General features: G+C 34.7%; 1 pseudogene; it reads right to left on the reverse strand.

Annotated features, from left to right (window-relative positions):
* Window positions 1–13,608, reverse strand: part of LOC116887840 — a 57,632-nt pseudogene extending 44,024 nt beyond the window's left edge.
* Window positions 13,609–16,755: the final 3,147 nt, after the last annotated feature.

A 16,755-nucleotide genomic window follows, 5' to 3' on the forward strand; every position in this document is an offset into this window, starting at 1 on the left:
TTAAAGAAGGAGTGACATTCCATTTCTTTAGGATGAAGCTTGTTGATGAGTTCCAAGCCGCTTCTGCCCTTTACATTGACTGATGGTGCTTTGTTGTCAAACTGAAACTGTAGAGCAAGGTTGCTCATTTTCAAAGCTATGATAAAGTTACAGAAAAAGTGGTTGAGGCTAGAGTGAGTGAAAATGCCACAGTACTTATTACTTGAGAGATTCAACTATCTTTCTTGAAGAGACATTTCTCACATTGCTGCATTTTTTACTTAATCTCAGTTTTGAAAAACTTGAATTTCACAGATTGTTTTTCTTGTTATTATTTGCTTTTAATAGTGGATGACTTTCATACTCTGCAATTTATGATCTGGGGACAGGCAATTACAGTGTTTTATTTTTTACTATACATGAATTTTAATGGAACTTCTATCTTTAAACTAAACTATATATTTATATTTACATATGTAGAATTAAGTCTTTAAAATATTTTTATTTTACTGAAGAAACATATTTCATTTCAAAATTCATCCATCAGTGGGCTCTTTGATTATACCTGTATTTGGGCCATGGTGAAAAATGCTGTAATTAACACAGGAGAATAAGTATTGTTTTACGTATTTATTTTATTATTTTTATTTGTGAGTTAGTGTGTATGTGTGTGTGTGTGTATGTGTATAATGTATTCTTATCTTTGTATCTTTATGCTTTTAAATATAGGTTCCTGTGGAGTCCAGTACAGGGTTTCAGATGCCCTGAATTTGTAGTTACAGGTATTTGTGTGTTCCCAAATGTGGGTGCTAGGAACTGAACTCAGGCTCTATGAAGAACAGCCATGGTCTTAACTGATGTCCAATACCTCCAGTACTGAAAATAAGTACTTTTTAAAGGTTATGATCAAGGTTAGTATGAGTATGTAACTAGAAGAGGGATTGTAGATTCAGATGATATTTATATGTTTTTAACTACCTTCTATTATGTTTTATAAAATGATCATGGCAATCTAAGTTCTTATCACTAGGTCTCCCTTTTTGTGATATCCTCACTACTTTTTCATGTCTTTTTGTGTAGCCATTCTAAACACAGGCAAACATTGATCTCATTTAGGGTTGTATTCTTGTTTCCTGTTAAGCACTTTTTTTTTAAATCACAGCCCTATTGATATTTTTCCCATATTTTCTTTTGGGAGAAATTGTTTAAAAGTAATTTTTAATATTTAAAAATTGAAAAAGTAATACAGTATTGGAGTCATGTCTATTTAAAATGTATAGCCATAGTAAATTCTTTGGTTACATGTTTTATAAACATTACATCTTAAACCTATAAGCTTCCTTTACATTTTGCTGTTCTGTGCTTGAAAATTTATGTACTTTCACTTGATTTTGTTGCATGAACATTTTTGTTATCATTTCAAAATATTATTGCCAAGACAAATGTCAAAATGAATGTGCCACAGCTGAATTTTTCTAACATTTTTGTTTCTATTAGTGTATACAGAACATGTGTATGTTTGCACATGTGTGTGAATGTGGTACATGTTTGGTGCCTTGCTTAATTGTTCTTTCTTTCTTTCTTTCTTTCTTTCTTTCTTTCTTTCTTCCTTTATTTCCTTATTTCTTTCTTTGTTTCTTTCTTTGAGACAGACTGTCTCACAGAATCTAGAGATCACTCCAGTTTTGGCTAGACTGACTGTCCTGCTTGCTCTTCTAGAATCATATTATCTGGGGTTATATTCAAAACTACAACAACAACAACAACTATGGCATCTAGCGTTTTTATGGGTTTGGGGAAAACAATTTTAGGGCTTTATGGTTGTATGACAAGCACTTTACCCACTGAGCATTTGCCCCAATCCCTTTCTGCTATTTTTCATTTGGGGATTTTAAAAGGTTACATATTTATTTCACATACTTGGGCCTTTAATACATTTTGAATTAATTTGGGGGTATGATGTAAGATAATGGCCCTATGCCATTATTTTGCACACCAAAACTTGATGTTTCAAAGGTTTGATAAAATTTTTCTGGACTTTCAGGTTTCTTAATTTTGGTATTTTTGTTTGGTTTATCAGTAGAGAAATTAGGTAATTGATTGGCTGAGTTTCCTTCATTTTCTGTCTCCCTCTCTCTCACTCCTTCTCCCTTTACATCCTCTGCCTCCTCCATTTCCCCACTCCCCCTTATCGTTATTAATCAATTTCCAGGAGATTAGCAGCTTTCCTCTACCACACATTGATCATCATTTTCTTCTGCTTTACCAAGCGCCCTACCTAGACAATGGTGGCAAAGCATCTGGAACTAGAAACCTCTGACACTATGACTCAAAAGAAAAAGTTTCCTCCTTTTAAGTTGTTTTGTTCAAATATTTTGTAACACAGAGGTAAAACTTTTTTTTTAATACTCAGTTATTTTATTGTGAACCATTTCACTTTTACTTGCTATGAGCCAACAAATGTAAAACTTTTAAAAATCACTACTATGAGTTTTAATATAATTTGAAATAAAATAGTCTTTTCTAATAAACTGGTAGCTTATCATTCAATAGTACTATATTGAATATATAACTTCTCAGATTTTAGCACGATGTCCATTTCAAATTTATGAATAAGTTGTCAGTTAGCTTCTTGAAAATTAGTATGCAATATTAGGTTTATTAAGAATGTATTTCTTAATTTGTATTTGAAAAATATATTTTACCTTTTTTTCTAGATACAAATAATTAGCCATTCATTGTAAATTTTATGTGCGTGCTTGGTGTTATATGTGCTCACCTTGTTTACATAACAAAATAATTTTATATGAAAAAGGATAAAATGAATGAATATTAAATGAACGAAAAAAGGCTCTTCCTTTTCTTTATAGCTTCCTAAGTGATGTTTTGAAAAACACACAGTATGAATATTAACTACTGTACATTCTTTGTGTTGGTTTTGTGTGTATTAATTCTGCCTAGATACATAAAATATCTTTTAATTCAAAAATATTTTGAAATCATATAAAATTTAGAAGTCTTTAAGAAAGTATTTATTAAGTGAAGAGTTAAAAGGAATCCTAAATAATGGAAAATAGTAAACTAAAATATGAACTAATTTTTGACAGGGTGAGGAGGTGATGAGTATTTCCAGGATAAGAAAGAGACCTGGGAGAAGGGAGGTACCAAGAATCAATGGGGGAGATCTTAGCTGTAACACACAACATTGGGGATATGGAACCTGAAGTGGTCACCTCCTGTAGCCATGGAAAACCCAATGGAGCAATAGGGACACCAACCCACCCACAAAACTTTTAACTTCAAATATATCCTATCTACAAGAAATCAAGGTACATGGGATGGTGCAGAGACTAAGGGAATGACCAACCAATAACCACCCCATATCATGATATCATGACACCTCCCACTGGCAAGCACCAATTTCTGACACTATTAATGATACTGTGATTGCAGACAAGAACATGTTGTCCTGTGAGAGGCTCCACCCCACATCTAACTCAAAGAGATATAACCCCTTACAGACAAACAGTGGATGGAGCCTAGAGTCTCTTATGGGCAAATAAGAGGAAAGATTGTGGGTGTGGAATGGGATAGGAAGTCCACAGGAAGACTAGCAGAGTCAATTAACCTAGCCTCTTAGGATTCTCAAAGTCTGAACTGCCAACCAAAGAACATACAGAGGCTGAACTTAGGCCTTCCTACACTTATATAGCCAATGTGAAGCTGGGCTTTCATGAGGGTCCTGAATAACTGGAGTGGGTCTATCCCAAAAGCTGTTGCCTGTGTATAAGATATATTCTTCTAGGTGAGATGCCTTGTCTGGCCTCAGTGGAAAAAAAGTGGCTAGCCTAATACAGACTTGAAGTGCAAGGGTAGAGATATCCAGAGGAGATTTCCCACCTGCTCAGAGGACAAAAGGAAGGGTGATAGGAGAAGGGTTTTGAAGGGGTGACAGGGAGGGGGGGGCAGTGAGTGGGGTGTAAAGTGAATAAGTAAAAAAGAAAGCAAGATTAAAACATAATGGCCAAATTTTTCTTTCTTGGTTGTCAGCTTGACATGCTTTGGTAGAAATAACCTCCATTGAAAAATTCCTCCATCAAATTTACTGTTAGCATGACTGTGGAATATTTTCTTAACTGATAATTAATGTGGGACAGCCCAGCCCATTCATTATAGTAAGTAACATCACTGGGCTTTAGAGCCAGTGTTGCATAATTTTGGATAAATGGAAGATAAGCCTGGGAGCATTCCAGCAAACAGTTTTTCTCAGTCATTTCTGCTTTAAGATTGTGCCTTCAGTTCCTGCTCTGACTACCCTCAAAAATGAATTATGACCTGAAAGTACAAAATAAAATAACTCTTAATTCCCAAAATGATTTTTGTTATTGAATTTTATACCAGCAGAAGAAAAGCAAACAAGAACACTTCTTATTTTATGATGTTACTAACTTTACTACTCTTCTAGGTATGAACTCTGAGAGAAGAAAGAGTTTTAAGAACTTTAGCAATTGGGGTGTGGCTGGTGTTCACAAATGTTTTAAAGAATTCTTTGTATGTTTATTTCTGAGTCTTCAATTCAATTCCATTGAAAATCGTGTCTGTTTCTATACCAAAGCCATGAGGTTTTAATCACTATTGCTGTTTAGTACAGCTTGAGGCAAGGGATGGTGATTGCTCTGAAGTTCTTTTATGGTTCAGGATGATTTTTGCTATCCTGGGATTTTTATGTTTCCATATAAAGACAAGATTTTCTCTTTCAAGGTCTATAAAAATTATGTTGGAATTTTGAGGATTGCATTAGATCTGTAGATTGCTTTCAGTAAGATGACCATTTTCACTGTTATCCCTGCCTATCAATGAGTGTGGGAGGTCTTTCTATCTTCTAATATCTTCTACAGTTTCTTTCTTCAGCGACTTGAAATTCTTATCATACGGATCTTTTACTTGCTTGGTTAGAGTTACAAGATATTTTGTAATATTCATGGCTATTATAAAGGGTCTTCTTTTCTTAATTTTCTTCTCAGGCAATTTGTCATTTGCATAAATAAGTGATACTGATTTCTTTGAGTTATTTTTGCATCCAGACACATTCCTGAAGCTGTTTATCAGCAGCTATAGGAGTTCTTTGGTAGAATTTTTGGGTCATTTATGTATACTATAATATCATCTGCAAATAGCAATAATTTGACTTCTTCCTTTTCAAATTGCATCCATTTGATCTCCTTTAGTTGTCTTACTACTCTGACTAGAACTTCAAGTCCTATATTGCATATTTAGGGAAAAAGTGGACAGCCTTTTCCCTGATTTTTAGTGTGATTGCTTTAAGATGCTTTTCATTTAGTTTGATGTTGACTATTGACTTGCTGTATATTGCCTTGATTATGTTTTGGTATGTGTCTTGAGTTCTTGATCTCTCTGATGCTTTTAACATGAAGGTGTGTTGGATTTTGTCAAACATATTTTCAGCATCTAATGTGATGATCATATATTTTTTTCTTTCATATTTTTAGGGGGTATTACATTGATGTATTGATTTCCATATATTGAAGTATCCCTACATTCCTGGGATGAGAAATACTTGATCATTGTGTGTTCCTAGATTCAATTTGTGAAGTTTATATTGAGTATCTTTGCATCAATCTTCATAAAAGAAATCTGTCCGTAATTCTTTCTTTACTTAGTCTTTGTGTGGTTGCTGAAGTGTAGTGATGGATATAAGTTATCTACTTCTTCCATTTAGTACATTTCATTTTTAAAACTTTATAGTAACAATAAAATATTTCATGGCCATAATCTAGGTTTAATCTTACCATTAAGGATAATGACAGAGGAATTTTTAGTGCAGTATGGTTAGACAATTTTCAAGCTAACTTAACCTAATTTTCTTGACCATAGAACCTAAGCCACTAACTTGGAACACTGTCACTCAAGTTCATGTATTTCTTCTAATTAAGATTAAAGGTAGAGACACCACAAGGAGCAAGCAATGCAGAAGAAAGCTTTATTAAAGAGAAATATACATAAATGAGACTTTTGAGGACATCAAGACAAACTCCTGAGATTTAGAAGGGATCCCCCAAAGAAGAGAACTATTGAATTTTCTTTCTGGGAATGGTTATATGGATCTAGAAGAAGCCAGACAAAAGCTAAGGTAATTGCTTTCAGGTTGGTTATTGCTCTGGACTACTATGTTGGAGCCAATGAAAGTCTCCCATAATATATGCATGTTCCTGGCAAAAACAGGGAGATAATATACTCTGCTTAACACTATGTGCCAAGTTAAAAGTGATTAAAGACCTCCTGTGTATATGTACCAATCTGTGTCTCCAGGCTTGTTACATAATTGACCTTGACTATAGACTGGTTGTGAGTCATTTACCTAGTGTAGCTATATTTTGACCTGGAAGATGTCTTAAGTGTAACTTACTACATAGCCTCCCTGCTCTTGAATGTATCAAAACGCAGTTACCTTATTTTTAGTCAACTCCTTGTCTAAAGGATGGCCTGCAATGAGTTTCCTGACATAGGTAAAGTTTTTCTATTTCTTAGAAAAGGCTCTTCTTTCCTTAATTTCATTCTCAGCCAATTTATCTATACTATAATATACTTCCTTATAATTTAGTTTTGTTGAGCTTGCCTCCGTAATGGGGGTCTGTGTTGACTGGGCAAAACCTGGCACACTCACCCGAAAGCTGGTGACGACTTGAAGAAGTCAGTCTCCTGGAGGGTTGGCTACACTCTCAGAAGGATACACGATTCACACATTGTGGCTGCCATGCTTGGAACATCTTTTCTTGCTATCTCATTTTACCCTGCGTACTTCTGCTCAGGGCATTTTCTGCCCTACTATCCTCCCATGGACAAAGAAAGAACACGGAAAGTGCAATAGAGGTAACCACAGACCCTATTTTGGATTTGGCCTTTCTGTGGGAATATGTCACCATTTAGCTTATGGAATAGGGACTTTTGACTGAACTACAGTAGTGAGAATTGCTTTGCCAGAACAACCTGTAAAGACATATAGCCCTTAAAAGTGGGGGTGGTTAGACAGGAAATAATTCCAGTCGCTCATTTTTATGAGTTTCCTTCATAAGACTCTGAAATCTCTAAAAACAGGGGGCTTTGTGGCATTCCTAAGAGATTCGTGGATAGCAGATGGCAATGGCTTATAGCAGGGAAATGGTGGTTCCCCCGCCGTAAGCAAGATGGAGCCACAACGTGTTCCCCTTGATCCCTGCCATATACAGGAGCCCCATGGGGGCTAGGATGATTTTAGTCAAAGAACAAAATGCGTATTCAAATTTTCAACTGAAAAGAAGGAATTAATTCTGAAAATTCACTTGATAGCACAGTGAATAGAGATTTGAAAATTCCTTAGAGAATATTTCTAATGCTCTCAGCCCCTAAATTCTGTGAGTTTAAAAAATGTATTGATTTTTCCATTACATTATATATCAATGAAAAGGAATAAAGGAGTGTCCAAAATTTTAATTATATACATATAATTTTCTGGTATGATAACCATCAAATTCAGTGACTATAATAATGCTATGAATGAAATAGTTCCCTGAAATTTAAAAAAAAAATTCTAAGAAACTATTTGTGATGATTTGCATATGCTTGGCCCAGGGATTGTCACTATTAGAAGGTGTGGCACTGATGGAGTAAGTATGGCCTTGGTGGTGTATGTAGGTGTGTCACTGTGGGTTGGGGTTTGAGACACTCATCCTGGTTGTGTAAGAGCGAGTCTTCCTCCATCTTCCTTCAGATAAAGATGTAGACATCTCAGTTCTACCTGCACCATGCCGGCCTCAGTGGTGCCATGTTCCCATCTTGAGAATAGCTGACTGAAACTCTGAACCTATAAGCTAGCCCCAATTAAATGTTGTCCTTTATAAGACTTGGCCTTGGTCATGGTGTCTCTTCACAGCAGTAAAACCCTAACTAAGACACGATTCTTGCTGTTTGAGTCACTAATAGACCATACTTTAAAATCAGCATTATTTAATATTATGTTGTTGCATTGAAGCCAATAGTTTCTACATGACATGTGAAGGACAAAGCCCAGCTATGTAGAGTATGTATTTTCTTTAAGCATGTGTGTCTTGAGAATTGAACTCAGGTCATCAGGATTGTTGACAGGTTAATTTCTTCTCTGAGCTATGTCACTTGCAGGGACCATTATTATGAAAGTCATCTTAGTCACTGGCAGTTTTTAAGTGAAGCTGTTATGATTATGAATATTGAGTATGAATAATAAGTTTTCCCTTCTTTCAAATAACATTTCCATGTTTTTTTCTATTTTTTTTCTGATTGGATATTTTTTATTTACATTTCAAATGTTGTCCCCTTTCCCCTTTGCAGACCATAAAACCCCTATACCATTCCCCTGTCCTCTGTTTCTGTGAGGGTGTTCCTCACCCAGAAACCTTTCCTACCTCCTGTCCCGGACATTCCCCTACACTTGGGCATCAAACCATGGCAGGAACAAGGGCTTTTCCTTCTAGTGATGCCCAAAAAGGCAATCATCTGCTACTTATGTAGCTGGAGCCATGCATCTGTCCATGTGTATCTTTGGATGGTGGTTCAGTCCCTGGGAGATCTGATTGGTTGATATTGTTCTTATGAGATTGCAAACCCCTTCAGCATGTTCATTTTTTTTCTCTTTCTCTTCCACTGTCCCTGTTCTTAGTTCAATGGTTGGCTGTGAGTGTCTGCCTCTGTATTTGTCATTCTATGGCAGACCTTCTCAAGATACAGCTATATCAGGCTCCTGTCAGCATGCACTCCTTGGAATCAGCAATATTTTCTGGGTTTGGTGGCTCTATAATGGGATGAATCCTCAGGTGGAACAGTTTCTGAATGGCTTTTCCCTCAGTCTCTGTTCCAAACTTTGTTTTTGTATTTCCTACTATGGATATTTTTGTTCCCCCTTCTAAGAGGTACTGAGACATCCGAACTTTGGTCATCCTTCTTCAGCTTCATGTGGTCTGTGGACTGTATCTTGAATAATTCGAGCTTTTGCGCTAATATCCACTTATCAGTAAGCGCATACCATGTGTGTTTTTTGTGATTGCATCACCTCACTCAGGATGATTATTTCTAGTTAAACCCATTTGTCTATGAATTTCATGAAGACATTGTTTTTAATAGCTGAGCAGCACTTCATTGTGTAAATGTACCCAATTTTCTGTATCCATTCCTCTGTTGAAGGATATCTTGCTTGTTTCCAGTTTCTGGCTGTTATAAACAAGGCTGCTATGAACATAATGGAACACATGTCCTTGTTATATGCTGGAACATCTTTTGGGTGTATGCCCAGGAGAAGTATAGATGGGTCCTCAGGCAGTACAATTTCCAATTTTATGAGAAAATTTTAGACTGATTTCCAGAGTGGTTGTACCAACTTGCAATCCCACCAACAATGGAGGAGTGTTCAATTTCCTCCACATCCTGGCCACCATCTGTTTTCACCTGAGTTTTTGATTTTAGCCATTCTGAGTGTTGCGAGGTAGAATGTTAGAGTTGTTTTCATTTGAATTTCTATGATGATTAAGGAGTTTGAACATTTCTTTAAGGTGCTTTTCAGCCCCATTCAGTATTCCCTCAGTTTAGAATTCTTCATTTAGCTCTCAGCCCATTTTTAAAATAGGGTTATTTGACTCTCTGTTGTCTCTTTTGAGTTCTTTGTAGACATTGGATGTTAGACCTCTGTTGGAACAGGATTGGTAAAGATCTTTTCCCAATCAATTTTTGCTGTTTTGTCCTATTGAGAGTGTCCTTTGCCTTACAGAAACTTTGCAGTTTTATGAGGTACCATTTGTTGATTCTTGAACTTAGAGCATAAGCTGTTGGTGTTCTGTTCAGGAAAATTTGCCCTGTGCCTGTGATCAAATCTTCCCCACTTTCTCTTCCGTTACTTTCTATGTATCTCTTTTAATGTGAAGGCCTTTGATGCAATTGGACTTGATCTTTGTACAAGGCTATTAGAATGGATCAGTTTGCACTCCTCTACATGCTGATTGCTAGTTGAACCACCACCGTTTGTTGAAAATGCTATTTTTTTCACTGTATGTTTTTAGCTCCTTTGTCAAAGATCAAGTGAGAATAGGTATGTGGGTTTATTTCTGGGTCTCCAAATTTATTCCATTGATCTATCTGCCTATCTCTGTACCAATATCATACAATTTTTATCACTAGTGCTCTATAATAATTCTTGAGTTCAGGGATGGTGATTCCTCCAGAAGTTCTTGAATTTTTGAGGATATTTTTCACTATCCTTAGTTTTTTTTGTTATTCCAAATGAATTTGCAAATTGCTCTTTCTAACTCTATGAAGAATTCATTTGGAATTTTGATGGCTATTGCATTGAATCTGTAAATTGCTTTTGGCAAGATGGCCATTTTTACTCTATTAATCATGCTAATCAATGAACATGGGAGATCCTTCCATCTTCTGAGATGTTCTGCAATTTCTTTCTTCAGAGACTTGAATTTCTTGTCATACAGATCTTTCACTTGCTTAGTTAGAGTCACCCCACTGAGTTTTATAATATTTGTGACCTTTATGAAGAGTGTCTTGTCCCTAATTTTATTCTCAGCCTGTTTATCTTTTGAATAGAAGAAAGCTACTGATTTGTTTGAGTTAATTTTATGTCCAGCTACTTTGCTGGACATAAAATTGTTTATCAGGCTTAGTAGTTCTCTGGTGGAATTTGTAGGGTCACTTAAGTATACTATCTTACAATCTGCAAATAGTGATATTTTGACTTCTTTACCAATCTGTATCCGTTTGACCTCCTTTTGTTGTCTGATTGCTCTGGCTAGGACTTCAAGTACAATTTTTAATAAGTAGGGAGAGAGTGGGCAGCCTTTTCTAGTTCCTGATTAGTGGGATTGTTTCAATTTTCTCTCAATTTAGCTTGATGTGGGCTACCGGTTTTCTGTATAACTCTTTTACTTGTTTAAGAATGGTCCTTGAATTCCTGATCTTTCCAAGAATTTTAGTATGAAGGGGTGTTGAATTTTGTCAAATGCTTTCTCAGCATCTCAGATCATGTGGCTTTTTCTTTGAGTTTGTTTATATAGTGGATTATGTTGATGGATTTCTGTATATTGAACCACCCCTACATCCTCAAGATGAAGCCTAGTTAATCATGATTGATAATCATTTTGTTATGTTCTTGGATTTGTTCTTATGGAAGTAATTTTGTTTATTGTCTTTGTGGTTTGGGTATAAAGGGTATTTGGCTTCATGAAACAATTGGGTAGTGTTTCTATTTTTGAGAATAGTTTGGAGAGTACTGTATTAAGTCTTCTATGAGTTCTTATAGATTTCTACTAAACCCATTTAGTTCTGGGCTTTTTTTTTGGTTGGAAGATTTTAATGACTTTTTCTATTTTTTTAGGAGTTATGGAACTGTTTAGATGGTTCATTTGATGCTGATTTAAGTTTGCTAGCTGATATGTGTCTAGACAATTGGCCATTTCATCCAGATTTTCTAGTTTTGTTGAGTGTAGGCTTAGAGGGATCTGATGACTTTTTGGATTTCCTCAGTTTCTGTTCTTATGCCTCATTTTTCATTTCTGACTTTGTTATTTGCATACTGTCTCTGTGGCCTCTTGTTAGTCTAGTTAAAGGTTTATTTATGTTGTTGATTCCCTCAAAGACCAGCTCCTGGTTCTGTTGATCCTTTGTATAGATCTTTTTGGGTGTTGACTTCTGCCATGAGTTTGATTATTTCCTGATGTCTACTCCTTTTGGGTGTATTTGCTTCTTTTTGTTCTAGAGCTTCCAGGTGTGCTGTCACGCTGCTAGTGTATGCTCTCTCCAGTTTCTTTATGGAGGCATACAGAGCTATAACAATATTTTCTTGGCACTGCTTTCATTGTGTTCCATAAATTGTGCATGGTGTGCCTTCATTATCATAAAATTCCAAAAAAGTCTTTAATTTCTTTATTTCTTTCTTGAACAAGTTATCATTGAGTAGAACATTGTTCACCTTGTGGGCTCTCTGCTGTTTTTGTTGTTATTGATGTTATATACCCTTAGTCATGGTCATGTGATAGGATTATGGGATCATTTCTATCAGTTTTGCAAAAAATAACATGAGGTGCTGAAAAGAAGGAAAATTATTTTGTTTTAGGATGAAATGTTCTATAGCTACCTGCTAAATCCATTTGATTCATAAGTTCTGTTACTTTTACTCTGTCTCTGATTAGTTTTTGTTTCTATGCTTTGTCCATTGATGAGAGTGTGGTCTTGAAGTCACCTACTATTATTGTGTGAGGTATAATGTGTACTATCAGTTAAGTTTAGTTTTTGAATGTAGGTGCCCTTGCTTTTGGAGCATAGATATTTAGAATTGAGAGTTCATCTTGGTGGATTTTTCCTTTGATGTGTATGCAGTGTACTTCCTTATCTTTTTTGATAACTTTTGGTTGAAAGTTGATTTTATTTGATATCAGAATGGCTACTCCAGCTTGTTTCTTGGTGCCATTTGCTTGGAAAAATTATTCCTAGCCTTTTACTATGAAAAAGTGTTTGCCTTTGTCACTGAGGTGCGTTTTCTATATGCAGCAAAATCATGGGTCCTCTATACATATCCAGTCTGTTTGTCTAATTCTTTTTATTGCGGTATTTCATCCATTGATGTTGAGAGATATTAGTAATCGAAGATTGATTTTTCCTGTTATTTTTGTTGTTAAAGGTTAATTTATGTTTGTGTGACTATCTTCTTTTGGGTTAGTTGAAAGAAGATTAATTACTTGTTTTTACTAGGGTATAGCTTACCTCTTTATGTTGGAGTTTTCATCTATCATCCTTTGTAGGGCTGGATTTGTGGAAACATACTGTGTAAATTTGGTTTTGTCATGGAATATCTTGGTTTCTCCATCTATGTTAATTGAGAGTTTCGTTAGATATAGTATCCTGGGCTGGCATTGTGTTCTCTTAGGGTCTGTATGACATCTGCCCTGGATCTTCTGGCTTTCACAGACTATGATGAGAAGTCTGGTGTAATTCTGAGAGATCTGCCTTTATATGATACTTGACCTTTTAGCTTCAATGGTTTTAATATTCTTTCTTTGTTTTTTGCTTTTTGGCGTTTTGACTATTATTTGACAGGAGGAATTTATTTTCTGGTCCAATCTATTTGGAGTCCTATAGGCTTTTTGTATGCTTATAGGCATCTCTTTCTTGTATAATTTTGTTGAAGATAATTCCTGGCCCTTTAAGTTGGGAACCCTTACTCTCTTCTATACATATTAACCTTAGAGTTGAACTTCTCATTGTCTCCTGGATTTCCTGGATGTTTTGGGTTAGCAGATTTTTGTGTTTTACATTTTTTTGATGGTTGTGTCAATGTTTTCTATGGTATCTTCTGCACCTCAGATTCTCTCTTTCTTTCTTGTATTCTGTTGTTAATGATTTTATCTATGACTTCTAATCTCTGTCCTAGATTTTCTATCTCCAGGGTTGTCTCCCTTTGTGATTTCTTTATTGTTTCTATTTCTATTTTTAGATCCTGAATGTTTCTGTTCTATTCCTTGACCTGTTTGGTTGTGTTTTCCTGCAATTCTTTAAGGGATTTTTGTGTTTCCTCTTTAAGGTCTTCTATTACTTACCCATGTTGTCTTGTCTTTCTTTAAGGGAGTTATTTATGTTCCTCTTAAAATCCTCTATCATCATTATGAGATGTGATTTCCAATCAAAATCTTGTTTCTCTAATGTATTGGGATATCCAGTGTTTGCTTTGGTGGAAGAACTGGGGTCTGATGATGCCAAGTAGTCTTTGTTTCTGTTGGTTAGATTCCTGTGCTTGCCTCTTGCCATCTGATTGTCTGAATATCTTCTGTACATCAAAAGACATAATCAGTAGGACAAATCGCCAGCTAATATTAAATATATTTGAAGAACTCAATAAGTTAACCATAAAAAATCTGAACAACCCAATCAAAAAATGGGGTATAGACCCAAACAAAAATTCACGATGAAGAAATCTCGAATGGTTGAGAAGCAGTTAAAAAATGTTCAAAGTTCATAGTCATAAGGGAAATGTTAATCAAAACAATCGTGAGATTACACCTCACAGCAGTCAGAATGGCTAAGATCAAAAACTCAGGTAACAGCAGATGCTGGAGAGGATTTTGAGAAACAGAAACACTCCTCTTGTTCTCCTAATTGGCTACTTTGTCTGACCTCAGGGGGAGAGGAAAATTTTATGGGAAAAAAATCTAATCATTGCCCCCCCCAATTCTTTTAATGTGTAAAAACATTAAATCATTAAACATTAAATCAGATCTTTTGATGTAGGAAGAGCCTCCTTTAATCAGGGTGACATCTTCTGGTCATAGCCTATATAAAGGATACGGAAGAAGGAAATTTTGACTCTTTGTCTGCTTGTTCTTACTCCAGCTGGCATGTCCATTTCTTTAGTGGCTTTAGAGCTTACTACTTCATAATTCCATCATACTGAAGAACAACTGAAATATCTATCCTTGTGGACTGAACTAGTAACAATTCTTGGAATTCTTGGACTCTCTGTTGATCTATCTTAACCACAGCCTGTCAAACATGTGTGTGTGTGTATATATATGTGTGTGTGTGTGTGTGTGTGTTTCTATTTTTTATATAATATATATTATATAAAAAACTTTAGGGTTGAAAAACTAAAAGGGCCCATTGGTTTTAATCTGTCATTTAGTTAAAAGTTTTTTTTTAAATAAGTTTTGAAACTAAGTCATATTAAAAAGCTTATATAATTGATGATAAACACACAAAGATGAGGACACTTATATTAGAACATATAGTCATAACTATATAGTTCACTGTGAAATTGAATTTGTATGAATCTCTTCCTGATTTGTGAACATATGATATTTATGTGTATATATATGCTGGGTACTGATTGTATTCATATGAAAATGCTACATTTTGAATTTAAAATAAAAGATAATTTTAAAATAAACTGTGAGTTACAGATGGAATAATTGTCTATGATATCCCCATTTTGTTATCAATGACAAAGTCATCTATCTATTTGCTTAATTTTTTATTCATTGTATTAGCAAGCTAATATATTGGGTGCAATGTGTTTTATCACAATTGCAACTAAAATGTATTAAAATTATTATTGCTTGGCAATTTCATTTTCACAATCTAAAATCTGTATTATTTTTCATGTCTGCTACCTATACATTGCATATACTTACTAAAATAAATTTTACTGTTTCCTTTATCATTTATTAATAATATTAAATTAATTTAATAATTATTGTAAATTTAGTTTCATTGTTTAGGACGGGATATGCAAATATCAAGAATTTGCTGTCCTTGAAGTATATTATCTAATTACAGCGCTGAAAGACCACACTTAAAATTATACTGAATAATAGCTATGCTTTATATCTTCCTCTAATGCCTTATAAAGCGTATACTCTTTAAAAATGCTGTTCATGTGGAAATCTTCAATGCCTTATCACATGACCAAGTTCTGAAGATAGACAATAGTAATTTTCTTGATGAATACTGAAGATTAATAAAACTTGAGAATATTTTTTCTAAGGACACTGAAGACAGAACTGTGAATCACAAGAGTATTAAGAAACAGTATTTTGTATTCCAAAGAAGACAGGTGAATAGCAGAAAATTACTGAAAAATCTTCAATATAAGTCTGCTTCGATGTTACATACTATTTTCTAATAGTGTAATAGCTATACTTAGTGAGAAAAAAAATAGGGATTGACAAATGGAGAAATTTTTGGCACAGAATACAAAATTATTTAATACCTTCCCCTCTCCTGTTTCCAGCATATCTCTCATATAATACAAAATGAAGTTGCATTAGTTAGCTCATCTCATAATCACATAATACCATAAACAAGTGGACATACAAAAACAAAATATATATTTTTTCTTCCGTGTCCTGGAAACTAGAATGTTAAAATAAACTTTATAGTACTGTAAAGTTGTGGTTAAAGGTTTATTTTTGGTTTACAAACATGTAAATTCTTGCTGTCAACTCACATGCCTTTCCTTCAGTGTGTGTGAACATTTTGTCTCTTTTTCTTTTGTTATACAGCAGCAAATCTATATTAGAACATTTGCCTTGTGAATTCACTTAACCCAAGTTGCTTCTTAAAAGCCCAACCCCCAAATAGTATTGTGTTAGGAGTTACAATTTCAAGATTTGAAATTTAAACAACACAATTTATTTCAAGCTCATAGTTTGGAATCATCAATTGTGAGTGGATTCCAGACATTGGATTGTTAGAACTTGATTTTGCTTTTGATTTTGACTGTGCCATACATGATATGTTTCCTTCTTGAAGGAAGAAAATATTCTAGTGGAGCCCACAGTTAAGAGACTTTTAATTGTAAAAAGACTTTGAATTTTAAAAGATATTAGATATTTCAAAGGGACTAGATTTTAATATGTAAGAATTTGTAAAGATACTTTATATTGTTTGGGTCTATTATGAAGGGTGTCGTTTCCCTAATTTCTTTCTCTGCTTGTTTCTCTTTTGTGTAGAGGAAGGCTACTGATTTATTTGAGTTAATTTTATACCCAGCCACCTTGCTGAAGTTGTTTATCAGCTTTAGTAGTTCTCTGGTGGAACTTTTGGGATCACTTAAATATACTATCATATCATCTGCAAATAGTGATATTTTGACTTCTTCTTTACCAATCTGTATCCCCTTGATTTCCTTTTGTTGTCTGATTGCTCTGGCTAGAACTTCAAGAACTATATTGAATAAGTAGGGAGAGAGTGGGC

The sequence above is a fragment of the Rattus rattus genome, chromosome X (genome assembly GCF_011064425.1).
Source record: "Rattus rattus isolate New Zealand chromosome X, Rrattus_CSIRO_v1, whole genome shotgun sequence".
Taxonomy (NCBI): Eukaryota; Metazoa; Chordata; class Mammalia; order Rodentia; family Muridae; genus Rattus; species Rattus rattus.